At 47.9% G+C, this 20022-nt stretch overlaps 1 protein-coding gene across 4 annotated transcripts in view; it reads right to left on the bottom strand.

Moving 5' to 3' along the window:
- Positions 1 to 991, bottom strand: part of LOC135901915 (progranulin-like) — a 68711-nt gene extending 67720 nt beyond the window's left edge. Inside the window, exon 1 of one of the 4 annotated variants that reach the window (XM_065431747.2) lies at positions 762 to 991. The gene's annotated coding sequence lies outside the window, so the exon portion shown is untranslated. The remainder of the gene's footprint in view (positions 1 to 761) is intronic. The other 3 variants (XM_065431745.2, XM_065431746.2, XM_065431749.2) reach the window with 3 other exon arrangements.
- Positions 992 to 20022: the final 19031 nt, after the last annotated feature.

The raw sequence follows: 20022 nt of genomic DNA, 5'->3' as shown, positions 1-20022 counted from the left end.
TTTCTTTTTTTTTTCACTGTGTTAATCTGCCGCTGTGGCCCTGTGTGCTCTGCGGGTATCACGATATGCTGCTCAGCGCTAGGTCCCGTGATCGATTCCCTGCAGGGGCAACCACGTTACAATGGTGAAAACAATGTAGGTCGACAAAATTAATCCGGAGCTCTTGTAGCTCCATGCTCTGCTTCGAAGCGGTTGGCTGCATTCTTCAACGAGTCGGACACGATCACTCCCGACATGAGAGAGAGCACGCGAGCGCGGCAACTGCGATAATGACTACCATCTACCTGCCCCCACTACCGACAACGCTGCACCTACGGGCAAAAACCCGATCCCCCCGCTCCGCCTGAGTGTGTCGTGTGTGGCGGATACCCCGACACGCCGCACGTGCTCTGTGCACCACCCACTCCCTGACGCCCTCCCACCCGAAACCGCATTCGCCTTCTCACTTGGCCCCGAGCGGCTGACGACAGCAACAGCACCTGCAGACCACGTTGCCGTGGCTACAGTGTACTAGAATATATTCTAGTTCACTATACCGTGGCTAACTATATGTTGACGCAGAGATATGGCGCAGGCAGCCAACGGAATCCTGGACTACGGGTTACCAAGCGCGCCGTATGTCTAATCTTGAAAAAGTAAAAAAAAAATGTTTTAAGTAGATATAGTTTCGTATTACTACTACTACTACTACTACTACTACTATTACTACTACTACTACTACTACTACTGCTGTGGCTAATACAGTGAAAACAAAAACTCACCGCCGCTATGCGAACGGCCGTCGAGCTGCCGGGTAGTGCCGCCGCCGGACCTTCTGTCACGATGCGTGCCCTTCGCGCCAACAAGAGTCCGAGGGCTCTTCGCTCGTTGTCTCGCGCGACTCCGGCGCTTTCGATGATATACACGGCGCTCTCCGCTATCGCTTAAGAGGGGCAGCTGAGTCTGAGTGGTTGGGGCGTCCGGAACCTCGCTCGGCTTGGCAACGGCGAACTCTCGCCGCTCCTCTTCCCCTGGTTTCGTCCCATTGAGCAAGAACGGCAACGCGTCTCTCTCCTCCTACTGCTCTTCCTCTTGCAGTAGCTCGTCTCTGTCTCTGCTTCGCTAGCGTAACGGAGAGAGAGAGATTGTGGGGACGAAGACGTGAGAGCGGTGGCCTCGAGTCTGCTCCGCGTGTTGTTTTTTTTCCTTTCTTCGTGTGAAGAGGGCGTGTACAGGAGGAGGAGGAGGAAAGGATGAGGTGCGTGTTTTATTCGTCTTTCCACCACCACTCGCTGCTTTTGTTTCGCAGCACAGTTTCGCAGCCAATCCTCCCCCCCCCCCCCTCTTTCCTTGACAGCACGACCGGTGGCTTCACCGCTTCTACAATACGCGCAGAGGCTCGAAAACACCTGGGAACGCAGGCCGGTCCGAAATCAACATCAAATAGAAGGCGGCGGTGTTCCGACTATCACTTTCGGGTGTACAATCAGTCACTGTCGCGAGTTTCCGCGTGACTACAATAGGAGTTGGAGGCTGTCCAGTTTCTCCGCATTGTCAAATTGGTGATGTTGTTCCGTTTGGCTTACAGCGTCGTATTGGGTTTCCAATGAGTTCGCAAAGTTCCTCTTGGCCGCCTGGTATCTCTCTGTGCCAGGTCGGTGTCCGGAACCTCGAACGCTTTACGGCAAGTGATGTTGAAGCGTGTGGAAAAGATGATGACGCTCGAGCAGTGAAGACTTGGTTTTATTCTGCATTTTTTCCAGCTTTAGGAGCTGTGTCGACAGCGAAATGAGCGCCGCAGCCGACAAGTCTCGGGTATCCTTTTTCACGCCACCACACTGCTTTTCTCCCGCCGGAAGAAAAAAAAGGGGCTTTTCATCGTCTCCTATTTCCCTCACGTCGTCCGCTCCCCCGCACGTGACGTCAGCCCTGCTGTCATGGTGGCAACCAGTTTGTGCTTCTCGGACGGCGAACAGCGCAGTGGGGTCAACGTTCGGACCACTCACCGTACGGCACCCGTGGTTAGGAGGACTTGAACGTGACAAACCACGGGACCACGCTTTTTGTGCACACGTGCGCAGATTCCTGAAGATCAGTGGTGCGCAGTGCGACGCCATTGTGTCAACACTGAGCAGTCCCCGCCGTTTCGCACGAAATCTTTGTAATGCGGTTGCGATGGCGAGTGATTTTGTGTGTGAAGCTGCGGCACACTCATTGTTCCATTGAGTACTCATAATCACTTTCCTGACGCGTCGGCGTCCTCGGACTACAGCTCTCATGGCGCTGCGCTCATGCGAAGAATCATGCGAAGAATCCTTTCCGCTCGTACAGGAGACGCCGATGCGTCCGATGCTAGTCGCGAGAAATTTCGCGAAAGCGATTGGAAGTGATCGTCCGAAATTAAGGCCCCTTGTGTTAACGTAGTATGCTGCCAGGCAGGCGTTCGCTTATGCGAGAATGTGGCACCGAATCCATTAGACGGTTACATAGACGATTGATAGTCATACGATTGCATCAGATGGGGAAAACATGTTGAGTTCACATCTCCTCCTTTAGACCTTGAAAAAAGCAAAAAAAAAGGACGGGAGGGGGGGGGGGGCAAGTAAGCACAATAGCGCATTGTCCATACAGCGGCGACGTTCAGCATCTTATCGCACGGCTTGAACCCGTGTGTATGCTGCCGTGCCTCTCCGATTATCGCGTTGTGTGTCTGCAGACCGCGTTCTCTCCGATTTTCGCTTGCTTATTGAGGAAAAGCGAATGCGCACCTATCAGATAAGTGCGGGAGCGCTGTCAATGCTTATATTCCTGAAGCTGCGGCCACTAGCTCATCCTTGGTTGCGCTGGTAACGTGCAATCCGTGGTTCGGCCAACTCCTCGTTCTTACCGACCTCACGGCTCACCTGTCTTGAAGCAAAATTCCTACTTTTCAGTCAGGTAGAAAACCGGGTCAGTTGGTCAATAATGATGGCATGAAGCGCTAACCGTGTAAGCCGGCGTATTTTTCAATCTTGTTCTGGAATTTGATAGGCACTTTGCGTTCAGATTGCTTAAATGGAGAGAGAGAGAGAGATGTCTTTCATTGTGACTGGAGATGTCTACCCGGATGTAAGCCTGACATAGTGAAACGTCGAAGTGCCAGTGATGTTCTAGAACACTCTCGGGTGTTATCCGCCCGGCAACTTGTGATAACCAGTCACTCCAGATTGCGAGTATGAGCCCCTTGTTGATGAAGGCCAGTCTACTGCAAAGGTCTCGTCTATAGGGGACTGTAATGAAAGACGACCAATAGTGGAACGCTTTAAATTCAAGGCCGGGATGATTAAACGATTTTATTGCAATGCTTTAACTTTTCGCGCTTCGTCACAGGTTTGAACAGCGCTCCGTTCACATGTTATGACTTTGATCAGTGAACAGTGGATAGGAAAGGATTGGAACCGACCGAAAGGAATCCTGTATACCGACTGAAATCACGCGACGTTGTCATGACCCAAAGCTTTTTTTGTTGCTTTTGTTGTTCGTCTCTGAGTGTCGTTGGTGCGCTTATATTTTCTGATGGGCGGCGGGATGAGCGCGCGCTTGTTTTCCATTGGCATTTACAGATATGCGGCGATATAAGAAGGTTTGAACGCGAGCTAGTTCGTATGAATCCGTACAATGAAAACAGCTCTATTAGAACGCGCTGGGATGGGCAAAGGCCCGTCATGCGTCAGCGCCCTTTCACGCGTCCTCACCGACAAGGAGTGCAGATTTCTCCGGGACCGAAGCATGATGTATACGTTCGTTTTTTATCTTCAGACCCATGCCGCGACTGGAATTTTCATTCTTCTCTCTTTACCTTCCCCCAACTACCCTTCCTTTTCAAGCTTATATATTTGTGCACGCACGATAAAACCAATTGGTGGCAGTAAGCGCTCGTCATGTTTTTCTCTCTTTCTCGCCCGTCTTCTAATAGCGCTGGTATCTTCAATGGCTATTATGTGTACGCCCTTCACGGGTACAGAATAATGTGACCACTCTAAGGGGCCAGTTATCGTCAGTTGGCACAGGTTAAGAATTTTGACAAACCTCATGGATAACGGTGGAACTGAAAGCACTTGATGCACTTAAGAGTGCACAGCTATCGAAAGCGAAGCGAACCGCGTACGGAGTAAGCGTTTCTTTAACAATGAAGCACTGCCGGATCGCTATCTGCGAGCAGACAATACGTTTTCTAAGCACCTAATTCAGAATAAGCCTTTGTTCGGCTCGATCGATATGAAGTCGCCTCGACACGAAAGGTTCGCGGGTTCGTGCTGACAGTAAGCAATCGTAGAAAACGACAGGGAAACGCTCTAAACAGCTCGTTGATTCATTCACTAGAACAGAACGCACATAAAATCTAGTACATGTATCGAGTGTTACGCATAGCGTAGTCAGTGTCGGCCCGATCGCGCGAATGCTCAGCATAAATTACACCCTTACCTAAAGGAGAAGATAATGCAGTCGGTCCTTTAGAACGTCGTTGGGCCGTTGGCAGTGTTCTGTTGGCTTGAACGACCATGTTATGATCTTTATTTGTCATTGCAATAGCAATTATATGGACACACCAGGCGCATTTCTGTCGTCGTTGTGATGTTCCGTGTACAGTCAAAAGGCGATAAACGTCGCGTCGCCGCGCGCCGTATGCTGTATATATATATATATATATATATATATATATATAGACGAGAAGAAAGGGGGTTAACCGAGGGACCCGATATTTATTAGTCATATAATGAGAAGCCAACAAACACTGACACCAAGTACAACATAGGGGAAATTGCATGTGCTAAATAAATGAAATAAAGTAATGATTAATTAATGGAAATTAAAGTGGATGAAAAAACAACTTGCCGCAGGTGGGAACCGAACCCACAACCTTCGCATGTCGCGTGCGATGCTCTACCAATTGAGCTACCGCGGCGGCGTTTCCCCAGCCACTTTCTTGGGTATTTATGTGTACTAGTAGAACCCTGGGAGTGTTAGCCAGCGCCCCCACTCACAGACCTTGGCGGCGGACGTGGAACGTCTTTTTTGCCGCAGGCGTCACGAGAACGTGATCTTTTCGGGTGAAGGCAACTGGTCAATAAACCCACATATGCTACCTGAAGGCATCAATGTTGCCGGATTCGAGACCCTCGTTATGTTATAGACGAGAAGAAAGGGGGTTAACCGAGGGACCCGATATTTATTAGTCATATAATGAGAAGCCAACAAACACTGACACCAAGTACAACATAGGGGAAATTGCATGTGCTAAATAAATGAAATAAAGTAATGATTAATTAATGGAAATTAAAGTGGATGAAAAAACAACTTGCCGCAGGTGGGAACCGAACCCACAACCTTCGCATGTCGCGTGCGATGCTCTACCAATTGAGCTACCGCGGCGGCGTTTCCCCAGCCACTTTCTTGGGTATTTATGTGTACTAGTAGAACCCTGGGAGTGTTAGCCAGCGCCCCCACTCACAGACCTTGGCGGCGGACGTGGAACGTCTTTTTTGCCGCAGGCGTCACGAGAACGTGATCTTTTCGGGTGAAGGCAACTGGTCAATAAACCCACATATGCTACCTGAAGGCATCAATGTTGCCGGATTCGAGACCCTCGTTATGTTATAGACGAGAAGAAAGGGGGTTAACCGAGGGACCCGATATTTATTAGTCATATAATGAGAAGCCAACAAACACTGACACCAAGTACAACATAGGGGAAATTGCATGTGCTAAATAAATGAAATAAAGTAATGATTAATTAATGGAAATTAAAGTGGATGAAAAAACAACTTGCCGCAGGTGGGAACCGAACCCACAACCTTCGCATGTCGCGTGCGATGCTCTACCAATTGAGCTACCGCGGCGGCGTTTCCCCAGCCACTTTCTTGGGTATTTATGTGTACTAGTAGAACCCTGGGAGTGTTAGCCAGCGCCCCCACTCACAGACCTTGGCGGCGGACGTGGAACGTCTTTTTTGCCGCAGGCGTCACGAGAACGTGATCTTTTCGGGTGAAGGCAACTGGTCAATAAACCCACATATGCTACCTGAAGGCATCAATGTTGCCGGATTCGAGACCCTCGTTATGTTATAGACGAGAAGAAAGGGGGTTAACCGAGGGACCCGATATTTATTAGTCATATAATGAGAAGCCAACAAACACTGACACCAAGTACAACATAGGGGAAATTGCATGTGCTAAATAAATGAAATAAAGTAATGATTAATTAATGGAAATTAAAGTGGATGAAAAAACAACTTGCCGCAGGTGGGAACCGAACCCACAACCTTCGCATGTCGCGTGCGATGCTCTACCAATTGAGCTACCGCGGCGGCGTTTCCCCAGCCACTTTCTTGGGTATTTATGTGTACTAGTAGAACCCTGGGAGTGTTAGCCAGCGCCCCCACTCACAGACCTTGGCGGCGGACGTGGAACGTCTTTTTTGCCGCAGGCGTCACGAGAACGTGATCTTTTCGGGTGAAGGCAACTGGTCAATAAACCCACATATGCTACCTGAAGGCATCAATGTTGCCGGATTCGAGACCCTCGTTATGTTATAGACGAGAAGAAAGGGGGTTAACCGAGGGACCCGATATTTATTAGTCATATAATGAGAAGCCAACAAACACTGACACCAAGTACAACATAGGGGAAATTGCATGTGCTAAATAAATGAAATAAAGTAATGATTAATTAATGGAAATTAAAGTGGATGAAAAAACAACTTGCCGCAGGTGGGAACCGAACCCACAACCTTCGCATGTCGCGTGCGATGCTCTACCAATTGAGCTACCGCGGCGGCGTTTCCCCAGCCACTTTCTTGGGTATTTATGTGTACTAGTAGAACCCTGGGAGTGTTAGCCAGCGCCCCCACTCACAGACCTTGGCGGCGGACGTGGAACGTCTTTTTTGCCGCAGGCGTCACGAGAACGTGATCTTTTCGGGTGAAGGCAACTGGTCAATAAACCCACATATGCTACCTGAAGGCATCAATGTTGCCGGATTCGAGACCCTCGTTATGTTATAGACGAGAAGAAAGGGGGTTAACCGAGGGACCCGATATTTATTAGTCATATAATGAGAAGCCAACAAACACTGACACCAAGTACAACATAGGGGAAATTGCATGTGCTAAATAAATGAAATAAAGTAATGATTAATTAATGGAAATTAAAGTGGATGAAAAAACAACTTGCCGCAGGTGGGAACCGAACCCACAACCTTCGCATGTCGCGTGCGATGCTCTACCAATTGAGCTACCGCGGCGGCGTTTCCCCAGCCACTTTCTTGGGTATTTATGTGTACTAGTAGAACCCTGGGAGTGTTAGCCAGCGCCCCCACTCACAGACCTTGGCGGCGGACGTGGAACGTCTTTTTTGCCGCAGGCGTCACGAGAACGTGATCTTTTCGGGTGAAGGCAACTGGTCAATAAACCCACATATGCTACCTGAAGGCATCAATGTTGCCGGATTCGAGACCCTCGTTATGTTATAGACGAGAAGAAAGGGGGTTAACCGAGGGACCCGATATTTATTAGTCATATAATGAGAAGCCAACAAACACTGACACCAAGTACAACATAGGGGAAATTGCATGTGCTAAATAAATGAAATAAAGTAATGATTAATTAATGGAAATTAAAGTGGATGAAAAAACAACTTGCCGCAGGTGGGAACCGAACCCACAACCTTCGCATGTCGCGTGCGATGCTCTACCAATTGAGCTACCGCGGCGGCGTTTCCCCAGCCACTTTCTTGGGTATTTATGTGTACTAGTAGAACCCTGGGAGTGTTAGCCAGCGCCCCCACTCACAGACCTTGGCGGCGGACGTGGAACGTCTTTTTTGCCGCAGGCGTCACGAGAACGTGATCTTTTCGGGTGAAGGCAACTGGTCAATAAACCCACATATGCTACCTGAAGGCATCAATGTTGCCGGATTCGAGACCCTCGTTATGTTATAGACGAGAAGAAAGGGGGTTAACCGAGGGACCCGATATTTATTAGTCATATAATGAGAAGCCAACAAACACTGACACCAAGTACAACATAGGGGAAATTGCATGTGCTAAATAAATGAAATAAAGTAATGATTAATTAATGGAAATTAAAGTGGATGAAAAAACAACTTGCCGCAGGTGGGAACCGAACCCACAACCTTCGCATGTCGCGTGCGATGCTCTACCAATTGAGCTACCGCGGCGGCGTTTCCCCAGCCACTTTCTTGGGTAATTTCCCCTATGTTGTACTTGGTGTCAGTGTTTGTTGGCTTCTCATTATATGACTAATAAATATCGGGTCCCTCGGTTAACCCCCTTTCTTCTCGTCTATAACATAACGAGGGTCTCGAATCCGGCAACATTGATGCCTTCAGGTAGCATATGTGGGTTTATTGACCAGTTGCCTTCACCCGAAAAGATCACGTTCTCGTGACGCCTGCGGCAAAAAAGACGTTCCACGTCCGCCGCCAAGGTCTGTGAGTGGGGGCGCTGGCTAACACTCCCAGGGTTCTACTAGTACACATAAATACCCAAGAAAGTGGCTGGGGAAACGCCGCCGCGGTAGCTCAATTGGTAGAGCATCGCACGCGACATGCGAAGGTTGTGGGTTCGGTTCCCACCTGCGGCAAGTTGTTTTTTCATCCACTTTAATTTCCATTAATTAATCATTACTTTATTTCATTTATTTAGCACATGCAATTTCCCCTATGTTGTACTTGGTGTCAGTGTTTGTTGGCTTCTCATTATATGACTAATAAATATCGGGTCCCTCGGTTAACCCCCTTTCTTCTCGTCTATAACATAACGAGGGTCTCGAATCCGGCAACATTGATGCCTTCAGGTAGCATATGTGGGTTTATTGACCAGTTGCCTTCACCCGAAAAGATCACGTTCTCGTGACGCCTGCGGCAAAAAAGACGTTCCACGTCCGCCGCCAAGGTCTGTGAGTGGGGGCGCTGGCTAACACTCCCAGGGTTCTACTAGTACACATAAATACCCAAGAAAGTGGCTGGGGAAACGCCGCCGCGGTAGCTCAATTGGTAGAGCATCGCACGCGACATGCGAAGGTTGTGGGTTCGGTTCCCACCTGCGGCAAGTTGTTTTTTCATCCACTTTAATTTCCATTAATTAATCATTACTTTATTTCATTTATTTAGCACATGCAATTTCCCCTATGTTGTACTTGGTGTCAGTGTTTGTTGGCTTCTCATTATATGACTAATAAATATCGGGTCCCTCGGTTAACCCCCTTTCTTCTCGTCTATAACATAACGAGGGTCTCGAATCCGGCAACATTGATGCCTTCAGGTAGCATATGTGGGTTTATTGACCAGTTGCCTTCACCCGAAAAGATCACGTTCTCGTGACGCCTGCGGCAAAAAAGACGTTCCACGTCCGCCGCCAAGGTCTGTGAGTGGGGGCGCTGGCTAACACTCCCAGGGTTCTACTAGTACACATAAATACCCAAGAAAGTGGCTGGGGAAACGCCGCCGCGGTAGCTCAATTGGTAGAGCATCGCACGCGACATGCGAAGGTTGTGGGTTCGGTTCCCACCTGCGGCAAGTTGTTTTTTCATCCACTTTAATTTCCATTAATTAATCATTACTTTATTTCATTTATTTAGCACATGCAATTTCCCCTATGTTGTACTTGGTGTCAGTGTTTGTTGGCTTCTCATTATATGACTAATAAATATCGGGTCCCTCGGTTAACCCCCTTTCTTCTCGTCTATAACATAACGAGGGTCTCGAATCCGGCAACATTGATGCCTTCAGGTAGCATATGTGGGTTTATTGACCAGTTGCCTTCACCCGAAAAGATCACGTTCTCGTGACGCCTGCGGCAAAAAAGACGTTCCACGTCCGCCGCCAAGGTCTGTGAGTGGGGGCGCTGGCTAACACTCCCAGGGTTCTACTAGTACACATAAATACCCAAGAAAGTGGCTGGGGAAACGCCGCCGCGGTAGCTCAATTGGTAGAGCATCGCACGCGACATGCGAAGGTTGTGGGTTCGGTTCCCACCTGCGGCAAGTTGTTTTTTCATCCACTTTAATTTCCATTAATTAATCATTACTTTATTTCATTTATTTAGCACATGCAATTTCCCCTATGTTGTACTTGGTGTCAGTGTTTGTTGGCTTCTCATTATATGACTATATATATATATATATATATATATATATATATATATATATATATATATATATATATATATATATATATATATATATATATATATATATATATATATATATATATATATATATATATATATATATATATATATATATATATATATATATATATATATATATATATATACGATAGTGGCTCAATCTCGCGCACGAAGGCAGCAAAGCGACGAGGAAGCGTGGTCAAATGCGACACGCGAGGCGAGACTGGACCAGCCTCAAGCTCGTGCCCGTAGCCAAACATCGGAGATAGGTTTCATCGACTGGAAGCTGACCCCGAAGCGTATGCCGTCGAATAATCAAGGGAAAAAAAAACAGTTCGGGCAACCCATTGACACGAGTTCGTTATCTTATGCCCTCTCACAGCAGCCGATCACACAAGCTTGCCACATGCCTGCGGATTTTGCAACTGTTTATTGTGTGCTTCGACATGCTCCTTGTATTGATATGATTACTAGCTATCGGAGGTCTATCTTACATTACTTCGTTATCCTCGACTTTGTAATCGTATTTCCGTTCAAGTGTTTTATTTATACGCCTTGTTTACTGATTTAGCCGATCATCTTTGACTAACAATTATATTTTACATGGTTGTTCTACACATGTCGTAATACGCTTGTTCCCGTGTGTAGTTGCAAGCATCTTATTTACATGCCTTGTTTGTTTTTAGTATATCGAAATTTTAGTATATCTTAACTTTTAGTATATCGTAATTCTTTCACAATGTATCGTTCATGTCCTCGGCACAATTCATAGTCATTCCCATGATTTTATTACATGTTGCTTTTACGCACCTTCCACACAGTCCCGTCACATCCATTGCTAAAAATTCAACGCCTCACTTTTAACTCATTACCACTGGCCTGGTGCGCTTTGGTCATACTTTGCCCGTGAGCGTTCAATCGCTATATTCATCATCAAGTCAGCAGTTATCGGATTGTTAAGAGGGGGGGGGGGGGGGGGGGCGCTACTGAAGAGGAATTCAAGTATGAAATTTTTGCGTGCCAAAGCCACGATTTGATTATGAGGCACGCCGTAGTGGGCGACTCCGGATCAGTTTTGTTAGAACAACATGTTAACATAAAAACAGAATGTCAAAAAAAGAAACATCGGAAATAATATTTAAATGATATAATTATGTCTTCGACATTAAGCGAAGTGTTGGGATATATAATTTGTGACTTTCCCTTCATTGTGATATACGTAACTTGTTTTCTGTGTGTACTGTATGTTGTGAAATTCGAAATACCTGTTGGCACCAGGCACCATTAAGTTTCGATGAGATGTCCATAAATTTATTCCAGTCCAGCCATCTATACATCACCAATCAACACTAAAATAATAATAATAATAATGGGTGGGGAGGGGGCAAGGGGGGGGAGCGCGAGGTGGCCTAATTAATGCCTTGCCGCATGGACATAGACATCTTTGCGACATTGGATACACCACCACTATAAGACTGGCGGATCAGGCGCGGACCTGTGTAGCTTTCATTTTCCTTTTTTTAAACCGGCCTTGTAACCGCAATTTCCAGTGCTTCCTTTATTCGTTGCTCTCTCTCTCTCTCTCTCTCTCTCTCTCTCTCTCTCTCGGGCGGGCAAAATTAAACCGGAGTCCTCCACTACGGCGGGCATCATAATCCGATCGCCGTATTGGCACGTTAAATTCCACACCTTTATTCTGCCCCAACAGCAGAACGCCATAGAGGCTAAGCTACTGCGGTGGGGAAATTTTGGCCATATCAATGTTGAATTGAACGCTTTAATTAAAAACTATATTCAAGCGTGCATCTTTACGCTTACAAAGGGAGAAACAAAAGCTAACACCTGACGAAGCCCCCCCCCACTACCACCACCACGCTTAAATCGGATGAATTGCACACGAGCTGAGACAGCACGCAGAACACTATATATAGTATGTTAGTCTGGTGTACTTGGAGCTAAATGTGCACAATGAACAACAGACACAGATTCAAACACGCATGCACATCGGAAAATGTATACACAAGAGGAACAGAAAAGAGCCGTGTTCTTTTTTGCAGGTTTGTATGTTTGGTTGTTGTTCTCCGCTGAAAAAACGTGCATACGACCTCGGTTGTGACGTTCCGCCAATGAAGTGGTCCGAAACAGGCTTGAAGGGCCACTTGAATGTTGCAAATACCGAGAGCCGCTGGGGCCATTTTTATACTGTAGTTAAAGTGCAACGAGATAAGGAAGGCCGGGTGAGCTAAACTAAGACACTACATCTCCAGCGTACCCAGTACTTCTATGCAATGACCTTTGTACGAACGGATGTAGACGCACTAGGCTTCAAAAAACAAAACAAAAACAGTGCAAGCCGTCTCCTCTGATACCCAGTATCGGACAGCGCGATCATGATTGCGGGCGCGCCATTGCTGCTACAAATAGCCGACAATGCTTCGTTTCCGTCGTCCCTGTAATAGTCAGAAACTTTCTTGTCAACTTGTGCTGCAGCCTGGAGAAACGCAGGGAAAAAAGAAACCAATACTTTTTCCCAGAGCGTTTAGTGATTCTGCGCAGCTTTGCCCGTCGTGCACGGTTAATAAAAGCACCTGTCTTATGAATTGACCAATCCGCTTCTTCAAGGTAGAGTGCCACGCGGCGCGCAATACGGGATGCCGCTGAATCGTGGACAACCCTCGAAACCAGAAAAAATGCCTTGTTGCAAGGAACTGAGAACGCGACGATCACTTGCAGCAACACTGGCGCCTATCACGCCAGCCTTTATCTGGGGACCTCAAGCCTTGCTGCGCTGCGTAGGTGATGGTGAAAACATTTATTAAAGATGGAGCCTTAAATTATAAATTAAGTTTAGGGTGGCTCTTGGTCACGGGCGGTGGCGTTCAGTGACCTGCTGCGTCCAGCTGATCAGCCGCCTCTGGACAGCCGGATCGGAGCTGGAAACCGTGACCTCTGAACTTTGAGTCCGTAAGTCTCCATTCGCAGGGTGGTTGAGAATCTGGGCAAATGTATATGATGTGGTGGACGTCGGCAATGGGAGCTCCGCGGAGGGTGAATTTTGTGGAGATTTGCGTGGGGTGGATTAGGGCTAGAAAAGCGGGGGAAAGAAAGGTCCGTGCTTGGAGTTGCGTCCAAGTGACTCGCTGCGTACGCGGCTCACACTGCCGTGACGGTCGAAGCTAAGCCGACATCGGATCTGTTCACTGCCGAACCCACAGCGCGGATGAATGCGTTCCCTAAATACTCACGGGGGCTCAAGGCTCGAGGCGTGCAAACGAACGCGTTAAGCTCGAAAAGCAGCGGCATCCATTTTGACCGAGTGAAAGTTGGCTCGCTGGCGTCAAGGTAGAAATGCGAGGATTACAGTTTATGGCTTCGTTTTGTCCTCATGGGAAACTAGCGAGACAACAGGACAAAGTCGTATTAAGAAGTTCATGTTAAATGCATATATATATATATATATATATATATATATATATATATATATATATATATATATATATGTATATATATATATATATATATTCTTTTCTCACGCTTACCTTGGTTCTCCGCAAGAACAGTGGAAAATTACCTATCAAGAAAGGCGTCAGGCAAGGAGGCACAATCTCTCCAATGCTATTCACTACATGCTTGGAAGATGTATTCAGGCGACTGGGGTGGCTGAGGAGTGAGAATCAACGGCGAATGTCTCACCAACCTTCAGCTTGCAGATGACATTGTCCCGTTCAGCAACACTGGGGACGAATCACGAGATATGATTGAGGACCCTAACCGAGAAAGTGTAAGAGTGGGGTTGAAGATTAATATCTTCAACCGACGCTGGTGGTACGACGTTGATGCTGTCATTACGGTCCGGCCTTTGATCACGGCTTGTCGGGGGCGTCCGGAACATGAACGAAAAGCACCTCCACCAGATGTCACGTGGTAGGCACGGCGAAGGAAGCAGCGAAACTGTAACGAAACTAGCGTTTTATTGGGCGAACCTGTGCCCTCAAAAATAGGCTACACTCAAGGAACAATGACAGAGGCGAACACAGTCGGCGATTGTCGAAAATATGATCTGCCGGTCAAGCGCGTCGGCTTTTATACATGGATCTGCTCGAGTGCAACGTTGGACACGTTCTTAGCCTGAGTCAAATCTATGCACGACCAATAGCTCATGATCCGTGAATTGCGTTACTCGGCTGCTGCTGGTTTTATTATTGTGCTCCAGCATGGACGACTACCGTCACCTCAGGGAGGCGGAGGAAACCAGCCACGCATGTGTTTGGAGCGCTGCTGCCCCGAGGTGCCGGTGGAAAGGAGATGCGTGACATTTCGATGGGACCGCCCGCCGGCGTAAAGCAGACACGCGCGACGTACGCGCCACCCCATGAGAGCCGAAGGAAACTAGGCACGCAAGGGTTGGAACGACGACAAAGAGAGCGCGCGGAGTTTTTGCTCGCGCACATGAAAAGGTCGTAGCATGTTAGCCATAAACAGCCTCGCTGTAAAAGCACACACATTCGGATTCGCCTTTGTCTGTGGTGAAGCGAGCTGTTGCCACGTTTTTGCTAGCATAACTAACATAAATTTGTGTCGCCACCTATCGGCAATTCCTAAAAAAGCAGCCGTTCCGGCAGGGTCCCCGTTCCCAGCGCCCGCTCTGGATCTGTCAGTGCGAGTTGGTCTGTCGCATGACATAAAATGACAAGGACGGATATTAAGTACGATAGCGCAGTGAGCACCGTATGTCCATTGTCTTTTTTGGAGCTACCGAGATTCCCAGAACGGCCGTTAAATATCCCGGAAACGTCTACAGCGACGAGTGTTTGCTGAAATTTTGTAAGAGAGACCAGACCACAGTGACCGGCTGTCTAAGGGTGCTTGTCTGTGTCCTAAATTGTTTCGTAATAATTGACGCTTATCGCAGTTTTTGTTTCTTTTTTTAACTTTCAAAGTTATGAATGTCGGTTGCTCTCGCAGGCGCGACACGTATACCCGATGCCCATTTTGGTGCAATCGCCCGTAGAGCAGGAAGGATTTCAGAAGTGGGCTTCTTGGCAACGACGTTCTTATTGTGGTGAAGCCAGCTTTGAAGTGCGCTTTTCGGCGAGCTGCGCGCACGCAGGCATTCGGACACTCGACGGCGATTTTCGATGCGCGTCATAAATATGTAGGCTGTACTGGCGTAATAGAAAATAAGCACAATGTGAATGAATAGAATTTATTGATTGGAAAGACAGAGAGGTCGACCTGATCTAGTGCGCTCTAGTCTGCTACTCTGCACTGGGGAAGAGGGAAGGGGAGTGAAAGTATTGGGATGGATGATGATGATAAGAGAAGTGGTGAGTGCTTATGTATACATGAGACAGTTGCCTCGCTAGAGCCGCTCGTCGAGCTTGGTGTCCTGCAGGAACTTCAACAATACTTTTGTTGCACGCACTGAAATTGCAGTGTCGGGCCATGGGCCGAGGATAGCTTCCTCCGACCGTAGTTGTCTGCCAACGCTGGCTAGGAAACTGTCTAACGTCCTTCGCTCCAGCATATATGCTGGGCAGTAAGCACAGTACGTGTTGCAGTGTTTCGGGCATCTGGCAGTGTACACAATCGGGGTTGTTCGATTGGCCGATGAGGTGTGCGTAGCGACGGGTGAAAGCAACGCCGAGCCGAATCCTGTGTAGCAATGATGTTTTGCTCCGTGTAAGCTTCGGGGGCAAACAGAATTTACCGTCTGGGTCAATCGTATGTAGACGTCTGTGAACATTATCAGAGTGGGCTCTGTAAGCCTTTGTAAGGTCCTGCATGAGTGCCTTGATCATGGAGTTGGTGTCAGGTCGCGAGTAGGCAATCCGTACTTCATCAGAGGAAGAGGAGGCCGATCTTGCCTCACTGTCAGCGAGTTCATTACCAAAGACACCACAATGGCTAGGCATCCATTGAAAGGTAATCACGTGGCCACTTAACTCGGCACTGTGACAAAGTTCGACGATTTCCAGCACGAGCAGATAGTATGGTCCTTTCTTTAAAAAGTATTTTAGCGCCTGTAGCGCTGATTTGGCATCGCACAATATTGTCCATTTATGGGGTGTCTGCGTTCTCATAAAACGGACAGCCTCTCGTATTCCCGCAAGTTCTGCAGCCGTAGATGTCGATTTGTGGTCTAATCGAAATCGTTGAGTAATTCCAAGTTGTGGGATGACAAATGCGGCCGTTGTGGCAGATGGCGTGACCGAACCATCGGTATACACTTGTACAGTCCCACTATATGATGTAAATATATGGGACAGGGTGAGCTGCTTCAAGCCAATGGAGGAAACGTGAGATTTCTTCCTAATTCCGGGTATCTGAAGCCTCACTAGTGGTCTTGGCAATGTCCACGGAGGTGTCACGGGGATGTCGGTGGCCTGGAATCTTGCAGGTACAATGCTTGCGTGACATGCAATAGCTTTAGAAAAAGCACAGTCAAGGTTGGTGCTTGGAAGTGTTGACAGTGGATGGTGTGATTGTCTGGTTAGCAGGCGAAGATAGGTTCGCACAGGTTCACAAGACCTGTATATGTCGATAGGACAAGCCCGCGCTTCCGCTATTGTGCCCTTAGTTGACGTGCAGCGTGGCAAGCCAAGACATATTCGTAGTGCTTGTGCCTGAAGGCTCTCCAGCGTGCGTATACAAGAGGACCCCATGTTAGATAACACAGGCATGCTGTAGCGTATGTAGCCCACAAAAAGTGCCTGGTACACTTGGAGCAAACTTCGCTCAGAGGGGCCCCATCTCAGTCCTGATATTACACGAAGAACGTGTATGAAGTTGGTCAGTTTAGCCCTAAGCGCAGTAACATGTTTGGTCCAAGAAAGGCTGCGGTCTATTATCACGCCAAGATATCTCTGGTGGGTGACTAAAGGGAGCGCTGTTCCGTCGACAACGATTGGATAATGTGACATTGACTTGCGCGTGAATGCCAGGACTGCACACTTAGTTGCTGAGAGTTGCAGGCCTCTACGGCGCAAGTACTTCGCCGTTATGGTAGCCGCACGTTGGAGTCTTGCACGCACTTGTGGACGTGTGACCCCAGATGACCAAATACAGATATCATCCGCGTACGTACTGATACGCACTGTTTCAGGTAGCTCGTCTGCAAGGCCCACCAGTATGATATTGAACAATATTGGGCTAAGGACACCACCCTGCGGAACACCCCTGCGAACGTCATGTCTATCAGTTTCACCATCCGAAGTGGACATGAAAATGGTGCGGCCACTGAGGTAACTCTGCAGCCATGCATACATCCGGCCACCAACACCAATATCCTCAAGCGCCTGAAGAATCGAATGGTGGAAGACGTTGTCGTAGGCACTTTTGATGTCCAGAAATATTGCGCATACCAGACGACGGCGTCTCTTTTCCTGTTGAACAGAAGATACTAGGTCGATCACACCGTCAATTGATGATCGGCCTCTTCTGAATCCATTGATGAAATCAGGAAGTCCACCACTTTTCTCGAGTAGCCATTCCAGTCTGCTCAGTACCATCCGCTCCATCACTTTACCGACGCAGCTTGCCAAGGCTATTGGCCGATAATGTGAGAGATCATGTGGGCATTTCCCAGGTTTTAGTAAAGCCACAAGACGACTGCACTTCCAGTGATTAGGCACAGTTGCTGTGTCCCACGTAGAGTTGTAGAGCGCCAGGAGAATTTCTCGAGCTTCTACTCCAAGATGACAAATCGCGGAGTATGTAATTCCGTCTGGTCCTGGACAAGTTGACCGGCGGGAAGAAGATATCGCAGCGTCGAGCTCGTGCATAGTAAAAGGTGCGTCCAGACGGTGATCACTAGATGACGGGAAAGTCAGTCGTGAATGGGTTGGTATATCGTTCGAAGAGCTCACGAGTAATTTGCAGAAGTCATCGGCGACCTCAACTTCACGCCGGCCTTGCCGTATGGCCACAGCGCCGAACGGATGAAGCTGTTGTGGAGGCGAGCGAAGGCTTCGTACAATTTTCCAAATTCTAGAGAGAGGTTTTCTCGGATCCAGAGAGCCGCAGAATGATCTCCAGCGTTGTTTGTCAAGCTTGTCAAGGTGTCGCAGGACATGACGCTGAGCCCGGCGTGATGCAGTGACGTCTAATGGTGATTTGGTCCTTCTGTATTTCCGTTCTGCTCGACGCCGTATCGCGCGAAGTCGCTCGTACTGGTCATCAATAGATGATCTCGGTGAGGGTGCGCTGAGGTGTTTTGTTGTGTCACGTAAAGTTGCCGCGATGACATCTTCAATATTGGATGGTGCTTGGATGGCTTGACATGCATTGGTCACAGATTCTCGAAATGTTGGCCAATCGATAGAACGCACAGTGTGAGGAGCTGGGGGACGTAACCATTTCAGCTGAACATATGTTGGTAGATGGTCACTTCCATGGGTGTCGAGATCAGTACACCATCGTGTAGCAGACAGCAGGCTTTTTGAAACAAACGCAATATCAAGACAACTGCTGTAGTTAGAGCCCCGAAGGTATGTTGGCGAGCCATCATTGATCACCATCAAGCCTTGACTAAGCATGAAGTCAGCCAAGTCTCTACCGCGGGCGTTCGTCGAAGCAGAGCCCCACATGGGATGGTGGGCATTAAAGTCACCGATGACTATGTGGGGACCCGGACAAGCTTTCAGTATGGACAGCAAATATGAACAGTCTATGCTCGATGTTGGGGGTATATACCCGCCAATTACTGAGAGTGTGCGCCGCTTGTAATTCAGCGTTATGCAAACGTACTCGTTGGAAGCATGTGCAGGAATGTCTTTACGAAGGCACGTTAAATTCCGACGAACAAAAGTGAGCACTTTGCTTGAATTGTGATCATTCTTTGACCACAGTGGCACATATCCAGATACATGTAGTGAAGACGTCATGTTTGGTTCACATATTACAGCCACGGGAAACTGGTATTTAAACATCCATTGGCGAAAGTCTGCCAGGCGGCCTCGTAGGCCTCTGGCATTCCACTGCATTATTGCAGATCGTCGTAATTAGTTTTCAATAGATAGCGCCATGATGCCTTATTGTAGAGCCGCGAGGAGCGGTTCCAAAGCATCTAGAACATGTAGCGCGGTCTTAGCAACCGGCGTCTGTAGTGCACAGGTGACGGGTGACTGGCCGCAGGGGGTTCATATTGCCACATCCTATATGGTCGCCGCGGGTATGTGCCAGGCGATGAGAACGACACTGAAGTAGCGCAAACAGCACGAAGCATACGAACGTATGGCATTGAACTTGTATTTTTGTATTGTCAAAAACACGTGGCAGCCCCGTGTTGCCCACGTCTTGGGATCATAGGGGCCAGGGTGTTTTTTCAAGCTGCACTTGCAGCTTTTCTTCCCTGCCTCCCCCAATCTGTTCGAAATAAAGATATATTCAATATTCAACTTAGCTCTACACGGTGCGCTGGAGATTGCAGGACGTTTGGAGAGAGCGCTTTCGTAGCGTTCAAAAAAGGCGAAAGATGTTTGTGTAACGCTAGAGCGCGATGGTAGGAACTGATGCATATATTTCCTGCGCAATTTCTACTGCCGTTTCTGTAATATTCTCAGCTACATTAAGCTGCTTAAATATCACTGCACTCGTACGGGCTTTAATTGCATATTTAGTCATCATGATGACTCACGTTTAATATCTGTTTCGGCAACTCGTGTGTTGCTACCTATAACATTTTCTTTATTTCTTTTTTTTCCTTTATTTTGCATCGTGTCCTTGTGAAAGAGGGTACCATGGCGTTTCTCACAGTCCCTGTTTTGTTTAGGGACGTTAGAACGTGCAACAAACATACTTTTGTACGAGCAGCCGTTATAAGGCAATCAAGCCTCGCAAAAGAAAGAAAATTAAAG

The sequence above is a fragment of the Dermacentor albipictus genome, chromosome 9 (assembly GCF_038994185.2).
Source record: "Dermacentor albipictus isolate Rhodes 1998 colony chromosome 9, USDA_Dalb.pri_finalv2, whole genome shotgun sequence".
Taxonomy (NCBI): domain Eukaryota; kingdom Metazoa; phylum Arthropoda; class Arachnida; order Ixodida; family Ixodidae; genus Dermacentor; species Dermacentor albipictus.
Note: the sequence above shows the minus strand (reverse complement) of the source record. Positions and strands in the feature narration are given on the sequence as shown.